The sequence below is a fragment of the Hipposideros armiger genome, unplaced genomic scaffold, assembly GCF_001890085.2.
Source record: "Hipposideros armiger isolate ML-2016 unplaced genomic scaffold, ASM189008v1 scaffold_1304, whole genome shotgun sequence".
Taxonomy (NCBI): domain Eukaryota; kingdom Metazoa; phylum Chordata; class Mammalia; order Chiroptera; family Hipposideridae; genus Hipposideros; species Hipposideros armiger.
The window spans coordinates 37,536-49,551 of record NW_017732654.1 but is presented as its reverse complement, the minus strand read 5'-3'; the positions used below and the strand labels follow the sequence as shown (position 1 = coordinate 49,551).

At 34.9% G+C, this 12,016-nt stretch overlaps 1 pseudogene; it reads left to right on the top strand.

The window, feature by feature from the left end:
* Positions 1-2,237: 2,237 nt before the first annotated feature.
* Positions 2,238-3,961, top strand: LOC109377160 (prefoldin subunit 3 pseudogene; annotated as a pseudogene).
* The last annotated feature ends 8,055 nt before the right edge of the window (positions 3,962-12,016 follow it).

The window sequence follows — 12,016 nt, the reverse complement described above, 5'->3', positions numbered from 1 at the left end:
TTTATAAAACATTCATGCAACTCAAGACCAAAAAACAAACAACCCAATTAAAAAATGGGTAGAGGATATGAAGAGACATTTCTCTAAAGAGGATATAAGGATGGCCAACAGGCATATGAAAAAATATTCAACCTCACTAATCATTAGGGAAATGCAAATAAAAACCACAATGAGATACCACTTCACTCCGGTCAGAATGATCATCATCAATAAATCAACAAACAACAAGTGCTTGCAAGGCTGTGGAGAAAAGGTAACCCTGGTGCACTGTTTGTGGGACTGAAGATTTGTGCAACCATTATGGAAATCAGTGTGGAGGTATCTCAAAAAACTGGAAATGGATCTACCGTATAACCCAGATATTCCACTCTTGGGTATCTATCCAGGGAAACCCAAGACGCTAATTCTAAAAAATGTATGTAACCCTATGTTTATTGCCCCGCTATTCACAATAGCCAATACTTGGAAACAATGGAAATGCCCATCGGTAGATAACTGGATTAAGAAACTGTGGTACATTTATACAATGGACTATAACTCTGCTATAAAGAAGAATGAAATTGTACCATTTGGGATGATATGGATGGACCTAGAGACTATTATATTAATTGAAATAAGTAAGTCAGAGAAAGACAAATACCCTATGATTGAACTTATATGTGGAATCTAAAAACTGAATGAACAAGCAGAGTAAACAGAAGTGGTCTCAGAGGTATAGAGGAACTACTGATGGCTGCTAGTTGGGAGGGGGTTGGGATGAGGGAGAAGGAGAAGGGATTAGATAGCATAAATACGTAACAACAATATTGCCTCAGGGACATGAAAGACATTTTGAGGAATATAATTAATAATGTTGTAAATATTTTATAGGGTGTCAGATGGTCACATGTCTTGCTAGGTAGACCGCATCATGGATGGGGTAGAGGTTTTATCACTGCACTGTACACCTGAAGCTGATGTTGTATAATATCGTTTGTCAACTTAAGTGAATATATATATATATATATATATATATATATATATATATATATATATATAGTCATGGGACGTGAAGTATATTGTGGGAGTGGAGTTAGGGAATTGTAATAGATATGTATGATATTGGGGGGAGTGGGGTGGAGGATTGGGGGAGGGGGGTTGTCACCTCGAGGGGTAAAAAGTATAACTATTGCACTGTGTTGTACATCTGAAACGAATTCTAAAAAATGTGTATTTCACAATAAAAATAAATAAAACAAAAAAGAAAAAAATGGGATCAGAATTAAATGAAATAGAAATCAAAATGACAATAAGAAAAATTAATCCAATAAAGAGCTGGTTCTTTGAAAAGATTAACACAATTGACACACTCCTGCTTAGATTCACTATGGAAAACACAGCAAAGACACAAATAAACAAAATAAAAAATGAAAGAGAATTTACAACAAATACCATAGGAATACAAAGGACCATGGGAGACTACTATGAAGGGCTATATGCCATCAAATTCAATAACCTAGAAGAAATGGACAAGTTCTTAGATATGTAATCTTCTAGACTAAAACATGAAGAACTGTAAAGTCTAAATAAACCAAACAGCACTAAGGACATTAAAACAATCATCTAAAACTTCTGCAAAAGAAAAAGTCCAAGACAAGATGGCTTCATTGGTGAATTCTACCAAACATTCCAAGGTGATTTAATACCACTCCTCCTCAAACTCTTTGAAAAACTTGAATAAGGCAATATTTCCTAACTCATTTTATGAGGGCAACATTATCCTGATATCAAAATCTGGTAAGGATAACACAAGATAAAAAACTGCAGACCAATATCTCTGATGAATACAGATGTAAAATTCCTAAACAATATGTTAGCAAATCAAATATAGCAATACATTAAAAACATTATAAATCACGATCAGGTGGCATTCATCTCAGGGGCACAAGGATGGATCAGCATATGCAAATTGATCAATGTGATATACCACATAAATAAAATAAATGATTCAAATTATATGATTGTATAATAGACACAGAAAAAGCATTTGACAAGACATTATTAAAACAGTTAATACAATGGGTATAGGAAGAAAGTACCTTAACAATATAAAGTTCATATATGACAAACCCACAGCTAATGTCATACTTAATGGTGAAAACCTGAAAGCTTTTTCCCTCAATGAGGAACAAGATGGTGATGCACCCTTTCACTACTGTTATTCACAGCAAAGAATGGGCGGGTGACTTTACCACCTAGGGATTCCTGAAGCGCTCTTTGTGGAACATGTAGATTCCTTCATGAAGCAGCATGAGAATGAGACTGTGGATTGTAATACTAAAGAAGCTGGATGAACAGTACCAGAAATATAAGTTTATGAAACTTAACCTTGCTCAAAAGAACACAAGACTCAGAGGTCAGATTCCTGAAATTAAGCAGACTTTAGAAATTCTAAAATACATGCAGAAGAAAAGAGTCCACATATTCACTGGAGACTAGTTTCTTACTGGCAGACAACATGTATTGCAAAGCTTCCGTTCCTCCTACTGATAAAGTGTGTCTGTGGTTGGGGGTTAATGCAATGCATGAATATGATAGTGATATTGATGAAGCTCAGGTATTGTTGGAATATAATTTATCAACTGCCTCAAAGATTCTTGATTCTCTTGAGAAAGACCTTGGCTTTCTTTAAGATCAATTTATTACTACAGAAGTCAATATGGTCAGGGTTTATAATTGAGATGTATAAAAAAAGAAACAAAGATGAGTCTACCAAGAACAAAGCAAAATGGTATCAATTTAAAATGTGGTTCAGGCTGGCCGAGTGGCACGATGGTTAAGAGTTGGCTTGGGATGCCAGAGGGCCCCGGTTCAGATCCCACATATGAGGGCCAGTGACACTGCCCTCTACAGCTAAGATGCTGAACAACAGCTCAACCTGGAGCTGGGCTGCCGTGAGTCACTGGTGACAGCATAGGCTGCAGCCCCTTCTGCAGTGGGTTGCCATGGGCTACCGTGTGTAGCCAGCAGCCAGCGTGAGCGGCCAGCAGCCGCAGTGAGTGGCCGTCCAGAAGCCGGCGACTGATCTGCCTCACCCGGGAAGAGCGCAATGATGGTGCCAACTTGGGCCAGTGAAGCAACGTCCTCCACAGCTAGACTGAAGAACAAAACAACAGCAACTTGTCTGTTCCCCTTCCCCCAATTCCCCAGCTCTGTTCCCATCCCCCCTAATTTCACAATTAAAAAAACCCAAAAAACAAAACAACTTTTACAGAATTGAACTCTTGAAACCTATGTAACTTTACTGATAATTGTCACCCCAATTAACTTTAATTACAAAAAACTGAAAGCAACAAAGGAACACAACAAAGAAACAAAAACTCACAGACACAGACAACAGGTTAGTGGTTACCAGAAGGTAAGGGGAGAGGAGAGTGGTAGAAGAGGGTAAAGGGGGTCAAATATATGGCGATGGAAGAACTCACTCTGGGTGGTGAACACACAATACAATATAGAGATGATTTATTATAGAAATGTACACTTGAAACCTATATAATTTTACTAACCAATGTCACCCCAATAAATTTAATAAAATGAAATACATTGAAAAATAAAATAGCTCAATTAAATAAATTATTTAAGTGTGGGACTTCTCAGATATTTTGTTATGTTTTGCTATTTGTTTATCACCACAGGAGAGTGCATAGTTTTATTACAAACTGTATTGTCTCTGTGCTTCTCAAAGGGCAAATAATTAACAAAAAATATTCTTAGGAACCTTGCTTTAAGTTGATTTGCATTGAAACTCATACATTTTTGTTGTAAGAAATAGTTATAATTTTACAAAAAATATATTTTTATTTATACTTTATTTACTTTTAAACTTTCATTGAAATAATTATACAGTTTTCTTTTTTTGACCTATTAATATTATGAAACATGTTAAAATTTTTTTAGGAATGTACCATCCTTGACTTTGTAACTTTGTAGGATATGTCCTGCTGGATCATGGTGCATTACTTTTACAAAATTAGGTGAGATAAACTAAGTGAAATTTAACTCTGTGTGTGTGTGTGTGTATGTGTGTGTGTGTGTATGTGTGTGTGTGTGTGTGTGTGTGTGTAAGAGAGACAGACACAAATAGAGTTTACTGGTTAGATTTTGATTTCAGGAGTAGGATAAAACAATTAGAAAATTTTCTTTCTTTTTAAGCCTTATGCTGTTTAAATAAGATAGGAATTGCCAATTTGCTGATAGATTGAAATATTTACATATATTTAAATATGTATATTTTTAATTTTCATTAAATTTATTGGAATGACATTGGTTAAAATTATACAGGCTTTAAACATACAATTCTTTTTTTTCTTGAATTAAAGTTTATTGGGGTGACAATGGTTAGTAAAGTTACATTGGTTTCAGGTGTACAATTCTGTAATACATTTCCTATATATCACATTGTGTTTTCATCACCCAGAGCCAGTTCTCTTTCCATCACTGTATATCTGAACTTTTTGGTCCTCCTATACTACCCCCTGCTCCTTTACCCTTTAGTAATCACTAAACTGTGTCTGTGTCTATGAGATTTTGTTTGTTTCTCTTGTTCGTTTGTTGCTTTTATTTTTATATCCCATGTATGAATGAAATTATATGGTTGTTGACTTTTTCTGTCTGACATGTTTCATTTAGCATGGTAATCTCAAGATCCATCCATGTTGTCACAAATGGAAATATTTCACCTTTTCTTATGGCCGAGTAGTATTCAACATCTTCTTTATTCAATCATCTATCAAAGGACACTGGTTGTTTCCATGTCTTGGTCACCATGATTAATGCTGCAATGGAAATAAGGTACATCTATATTTATGGATAAATGTTTTCAGGTTTTTGGGGTAGATACTCAGAAAAGGGATTACTGGGTTGTAATTTTATTCTTAATTTTTTTGAGTAACCTCCATCCTGTTTTCCATAGTGGTTGTACCAATTTACATTCCCACCAGTAGTGTTAAGAGGGTTCTGTTTTCTTCACTTCTCCAACACTTGTTATTGTCATGTTAATAATAGTGATACTAACCAGTGTGAGCTTGTATCTCCTTGTAGTTTTGATTTGCATTCAACTAGTTTTGTTGAATATTTTTTCATATATCTGTTGGCCATTTGTTTGTCTTCTTGGGAGAAGTGTCTGTTCATGTCCTCAGCCCATTTGTCAATTTGATTATTTTGTTGTTGTTGAATTGTATGACATCTTTAAATATTTTTGATATTAGTCCCTTGTCAGAGGTGTTGTTTGCAAATATCTTATCCTATTTGATTGGTGGCCTCTTTGTTTCGTTGATGGTTTCTTGTGCTGTGGGGAAGCTCTTTAGTTTGTGATAGTCCCATTTGTTTATTTTTGTATTTACTCCCCTTGCCTTTGAGGTAAAATTTATAAAATCCTCTTTGAATCCAAGGTCCATATTTTTAGTACAGATGCTTCCTTCTATGCAATTTATTGTTTCAGGTCTTATGTTTAGGTTTTTGATCCATTTTTATTTCATTTTGGTATATGGTGACAAATAGCAGTCTACTTTCATTCTTTTGCACATAACTTTCAAATTTTCCCAGCACCATTTATTGAAGAAGCTTTCTTTCCTCCATTGTATGTTTTGGCTACTTTGTAAAAAATTATCTGCCCATATAAATGTGGGTTTATTTCAATGTTCTCAGCACTATTCCATTGGTCTGTGTGTCTGCTTTTCTGCCAGTTCCATGCTATTTTGATTATTGTTGCTTTGTAGCATAATCTGAACTTAAGGAGAGTGATGTTTCCAGCCTTGTTCTGTTTTCTTGAGATTGCTTTGGCTATTTCGGGTCTTTTGTAATTCCATAGATATCTGATAATTTTTTAATCTATTTCCTTAAAAATACCATTGGGATTTTGATGGGGGTTGCATTAAAGCAGTATATTGCTTTGGTAATATGACCATTTTCACTATGCTGATTCTTCCAATCCACAAACATGGAATGTCTTTCTATTTATTTGTGTTGTGTTCAATTTATTTTATTAATGTCTTATTGTTTTCAGTGCATAGTTCCTTCACATACTTTGTTAGGGTTATTCCTATGTATTTTAATCTTTTTTTGCAATAGCAAAAGGCATTTTTTTCATTGCTAATTGTGAAATTTCATGGTTAGTATATAAGAATGCAAGGCATTTTTGTACACTGGTTTTATATTCTGCAACTTTACTGTATTTGTATGTTGTTTTAGTAGTTTTTGGTGGACTTTTTAGGTTTTCTGTATTAAAAATTGTGTCACCTGTCAAAACTGACATTTTAACTTCTTTTTTTAAATATTTTTATTGGGGAATTGGGGGGATGGGAACAGTGCTGGGGAATTGGGGGAAGAGGAACAGACAAGTTGCTGTCGTTTTGTTCTTCAGTCTAGTTGTGGAGGACGTTGCTTCACTGGTCCAAGTTGGCACCATCATTATGCTCTTCCCCAGCGAGGCAGATCAGTGGCCGGCTTCTGGACGGCTGCTCACTGCAGCTGCTGGCCGCTCACGCTGGCTGCTGGCTACATACGGTAGCCCATGGCAACCCAGTGCCACAGGGGTTGCAGCCTACGCCGTCGCCGGCGACTCAGGGCAGACCAGCTCCAGGTTGAGCTGTTGTTCAGCATCTTAGCTGTAGAGGGCAGTGTCACTGGCCCTCATATGTGGGATCCGAACCGGGGCCCTCTGGGGTCACAAGCCAGTTCTTAACCATCGCGCCACTCGGCCGGCCCCTGACATTTTAACTTCTTCATTCCCAATTTGGATACTTTTTATTTCTTTCTCTTACCTGATTGTTCTGTCAAGGACTTGTGATACTATGTCAAAAAACAGTGGTGACAGGGAGCATTTCTGATCATAGAGGAAAATCTTTCAGTTATTCACCATTAAGTATAATATTAGCTGAGGGTTTGTCATATATGGCCTTTGTTATGTTTAGGTACTTCCCTTCTATTCCAACTTTATTAAATATTTTAATCATGGATGTTGTATCTGGTCAAATGCTTTTTGTGTGTCTATTGATATGATCATGTGATTTTGTATCCTTTATTTTGTTTATGTGGTTTATCACAGTGATCAATTTATGTATGTTGAACAATTCTCCTGCTCCTGCAATGAACCTCACTTGATCATAGTGTATAACCTTTCTAATGTACTGCTGTATTCAATTTGCCAGCATTTCATTTAGGATTTTTCTCCTGTGTTCATCAGAGATTATCAACCTGTAGTTTTTTGTTTGTTTGTTTTTGTTATTATCATTACCAGGTTTTGGTATCAGCATAATGATAGCCTCATAAAATGAATTAGGAATATTGTCTATTCTTCAATGTCTTGGAAGAGTTTGAGGAGGATATGTATTAAATCATTTTGAATGTTTTCTAGAATTCACAATGCAGCTCAGAAAGAAAATGGAAAATCTCCATAAAAAAACTTTAAGACATAGAAATATGTGATGTAAATGACAGAGAATTCAACATTGCAGTTCTGAAAAAACGCAATGAGATGCAAGAAGACACAGATAGGCACACTAATAAACCCAGACATAAAATAAATGAACAAAATGAATACTTTACAGATAAATATTTTGGTAAAGAGATTGGTAAATAGGTTGACTTTTTGGTAAATATATAAAAATTATCTGTTGGTAAATAGATAAAATTTTAATCACTTTCACAAAGAGATGGAAGATCTATAGAAGAACCAAATAGAAATTCTGGGGCTGAAGAACTCATAAAAGAGATGAAGAATAAAATAAAAAGCTTTGGAAATAAACTGACCAGATGGAGAAAATAATTGAGGATTTCAAATGTAGAAATCTGGAAGTGATGAAGATGGAAGAAGAGACCTGAAAGTTAAAAAAGAAAAATAAAGAACTATACAAGAACTATCTGAATCCATAAAAAAGAGCAGTGTAAGAATAATAGGTATACCAAAAGAAGAAGAGAGGGAGAAGGGCACAGGGAATCTATTCAAACAAAGTGTTGATGAGGACTTCCCAAACCAGGGTAAGAACTGGATCTTTGCATTCCAAAAGCACATAGACACCTACTTACAGCAATCCCAACAGGCCTTATCCAAAGCATATTATTTTAAAACTATCAACAATTAATGAAAATAAATAATTCTAAAGACATCAAGGGAAAAGAAGATGGTAACTTACAAAGGAAACCTCACTAGATTATCATCAGATTTATCAGCAGAAATTATACAAGCCAGGAAGAAGTGGAATTCAAACTATTGAAAAAAAATTATTAGCCAAGAATAATACATCCAACAAAAATATCTTTTATATCTGAAAGAAAAATAAAGACCTTTCCAGACATACAGAAACTGAGGAAATTTTCTAACACGTGAACTGCATTACAAGAAATATTGAAGCAGGCTATTTGACCTGAATACAAAAATCAAAAGAATACAAAACCATGAGTAGTATTATAAACATGAGGTTTATTATAAACAGAAAGAAGCAGGAAATGGAAACCCCTACACCAAATAAGACACTATACACTTAAACAAAGCATACAGGGTAAATAATATAAGATAATACATTTTAAAAAATGAAAAAAAGACACCTTGCTACTGCAACACAGAAATCAACTCACAGAATAAGTAGGAATAATTTGTGAGAACAAAAATATAAAAGATTTGAATTGGTAAAGGGGAATGGGCAAAAGGAAGCCTGGTGAAGAAAAATGATTACTGCAAATATGAAACTTCCTTATACATACAATTTATGGTAAGCACTCAAAAAAATCCAGAACTGAGATGTGTAACATATAAAGAAGAAACAGAGGGAATAATCATAGAATATCACCACACTGAAATAACAGACAGTGACAAAAAAACAAAGAAACAATGGAGACACCGTCCTACCAAAAAAACAAAAATAGAATGATAGGAAATCCTCATATATCAATAATCACCTTTAACCTTCAATCCCTTTACCCTAAAAATAAAAAAATAACAATCATAATAATAAGCATCCTAAATATAAATGGACTGAACTCAAAAATTAAAAGGCACAGAGCAGCAGATTGGATCAAAAATACTAAACCCAACCATATGCTGCCTCCAAGAGACACATCTCAGCTACAAGGACAAATATAGACTCATAGTGAAAGGGTGGAAATTGATACTCCAAGCAAATGGTAACCAGAGAAAAGCAGATGTAGCCATACTTATATCTGATGAAACAGACTTCAAAATAAAAAGGTAACAAGAGACAAAGATGGATATTTTTAATGATAAAGAGGACAATACAACAAGAAGACATAATACTTATCAACATATATGCCCCCAATCAGGGAGCACCAACATATACAAAGCAACTACATACAGAACTAAAGGGAGAAACTGACAAAAACAGAATTACATTAATAGTAGGAGACTTAAATATACTATTGACAGCTAGGAATAGATCATCCAAACAGAAAATCAATAAGGAAATGTCAGCCTTAAGTGACACGTTAGACCAAATGGACATAATTGACATTTGCAGAGCCTTTCATCCTAGAAAAATGCACTATATTTTCTTTTCTTGTACACACAAAACATTCTCAAGAATAGACCATGTGTTGGGACACAAAACTAACCTCAGCAAATTTAACAAGTCTGAAATCATACCAAGCATGTTCTCTGACCACAATGTTTTAAAATTGGAGACCAACAGTTAAAACAAAAGTGGGTAAACTGCAAATACATGGCAATTAAACGACATGCTTCTAAAAAATGATTGAGTCAAAGAAGTAATATTTTTTTAAATTAAGTGAATCATGCATTTGTTTTTCTGTTAGATTTTATTAGAAATTGGCAAACAATGAAACTTAAGGCAAAATTATTGATTGTTCAGACTCTTCTGACATCTGTGAATAAGTAAAATCCTCCCCCTACCTCAGCCATCTACTTTTCTATTTCATCCATCTCAAAAGGTAAACATTTCTAAAAGACAGAATATATACTTCCATATTTTTCTATTTATTTGTAGTAGCTAGTCTCCAAAGATGCCCCCTCCATAAAACCATATCTCCCAACGCTTACACCTGTGTGTAGTCCCCGTTTCTTCAATCTGGGCTGGTCCTATGAATTGCTCTTGAATTATAAAATATTTTTTAAATGACACTTACTTTTGAGGCCAAATCAGACAATGTGCAGCTTCCACTTGAATTTCATAGAATTTTGCTTTTGTAAAACTCACAACCCAGCCACCATATTATGGAGAAGCTCAAAACACATACAGTAGCCATATGTATGTGCTATATTTAACACTGTGAACTGAGTCAGTATAAACTGCCAGATATGTAATTGAGCTGTAATGGAATTTCTAGACCAAGTCATGCCTCAAATGACTCCAACTCCAGCCACTATTGACTACAAACACACGTGAGAAGCTCAAGTGAGTACCACACTAATGAACACAGTTGAACAAAAAGAAAAATAAAATAATAGTTTTAAGTTATTGAATATAAATTTGTTTGTGATACAGCAGCAAATAAACAGATTAGCACAGGGGTTGGCAAACTATGGCTCGTAAGCCACATGCAGCTTTTTGGGTACGTTCCATCTCAAAAGTTTGCCGACCCCTGGAAGAGCAAATCCTGTCCCTCACAACAATTTAAAAATTATTCAAGAGCCATAAATATATTTTTACATAATCACCATTATGTGAATGATATCCGTTAAAATTTTTATAAATGAAACTATGATAGTTTCATTTTCATTTTCGATTTTATTTCAGAGCCACATGTATGTAACCAAAGAGCCACAAGTGGTTTGTGAGCCGCAGTTTGCTGATCCCTGGCAGCTCTTCCATCTCAAAACTGTGCCAATCCCTGGATGAGCACATAAATTGTGCATGGGCATATATTTACATTTAGGTATTTGCTTTTTGTGCATGTTGGGGGGGTACACAAATAGGTTGTATGAGGTCTGACAATTAAGTTTGTGAACTTGTTGCAATGCTGTTGCTAACCTTTTTGATATCAGAGGGATTATTCATTATGAATTTGTACCATCTGGACAAACAGTTAACCAAGTTTACTATTTGAAAGTGCTGAAAAGGCTCATGAAAAAGTTAGACAAAAATAAACTGAACTTTTTGCCAAAAATTCATGGGTTTTGCATAACAACAATGCACCAGCTCACACAGCCTTGTCTGTGAGAAAGTTTTTAGCCAGTGAACAAATAACTGTGCTAGAACACAACCTCTACTCACCTGATCTGGCCCCCAATGATTCCTTTCTGTACCCAAAGATAAAAGAAATATTGAAAGGAAGACATTTTTTATGACATTCCGGACATCAAGGGTAATACGGCAACAGACCTGATGGCCATTCCAGAAAAAAAGTTCCAAAATTGTTTTGAAGGGTGGACTAGGTACTGATGTCAGTGCATAGCTTCCGAAGGGGAGTACTGTTAAGTTGCCCATAGTGATATTCAGCAATGAGGTATGTAGCACTTTTTCTCAGGTCAACTTCATTGTCAGACCTCAAACTATACATCTAACTCTGCAGCTTATTTTTACAGTTACGAAATGTCATAGATATAGTTCCATGTCTGTATGTCTTTCCTTCTACATATTGCAGCTTCTAATCTATTAATGATATTAGTAATCAAATAGAAATTGTATTACCATATATTTTTTAAATATTTACAATGAGCCAGTCACTATTCTAAACTCTTTATGTGTATGGACTACTTTGTTAGTCATAGAAACATTACAAAGTGTCAACTATCATTATCCTCACTTTGTAGATAATGAAACTGAAGAAAAAAATAGGTGAAGTTACTTGCTCAGGATCACACAGCTAATCACATAACAGGCAGAACTTGAACCAGCAGTCTGGGTCTGCATTCTGTGCTCTTATTCATTCATTACACTCTTCCACTGGGTGACATCACCTTTAATTATTTAAGTATTCTACTATTGAAAGATATTTGGGATGTTTCCAATGCTTCACTGGTACTATGCTGTAAAAATATTCTTATGGATATAGTTTTATGCATCTA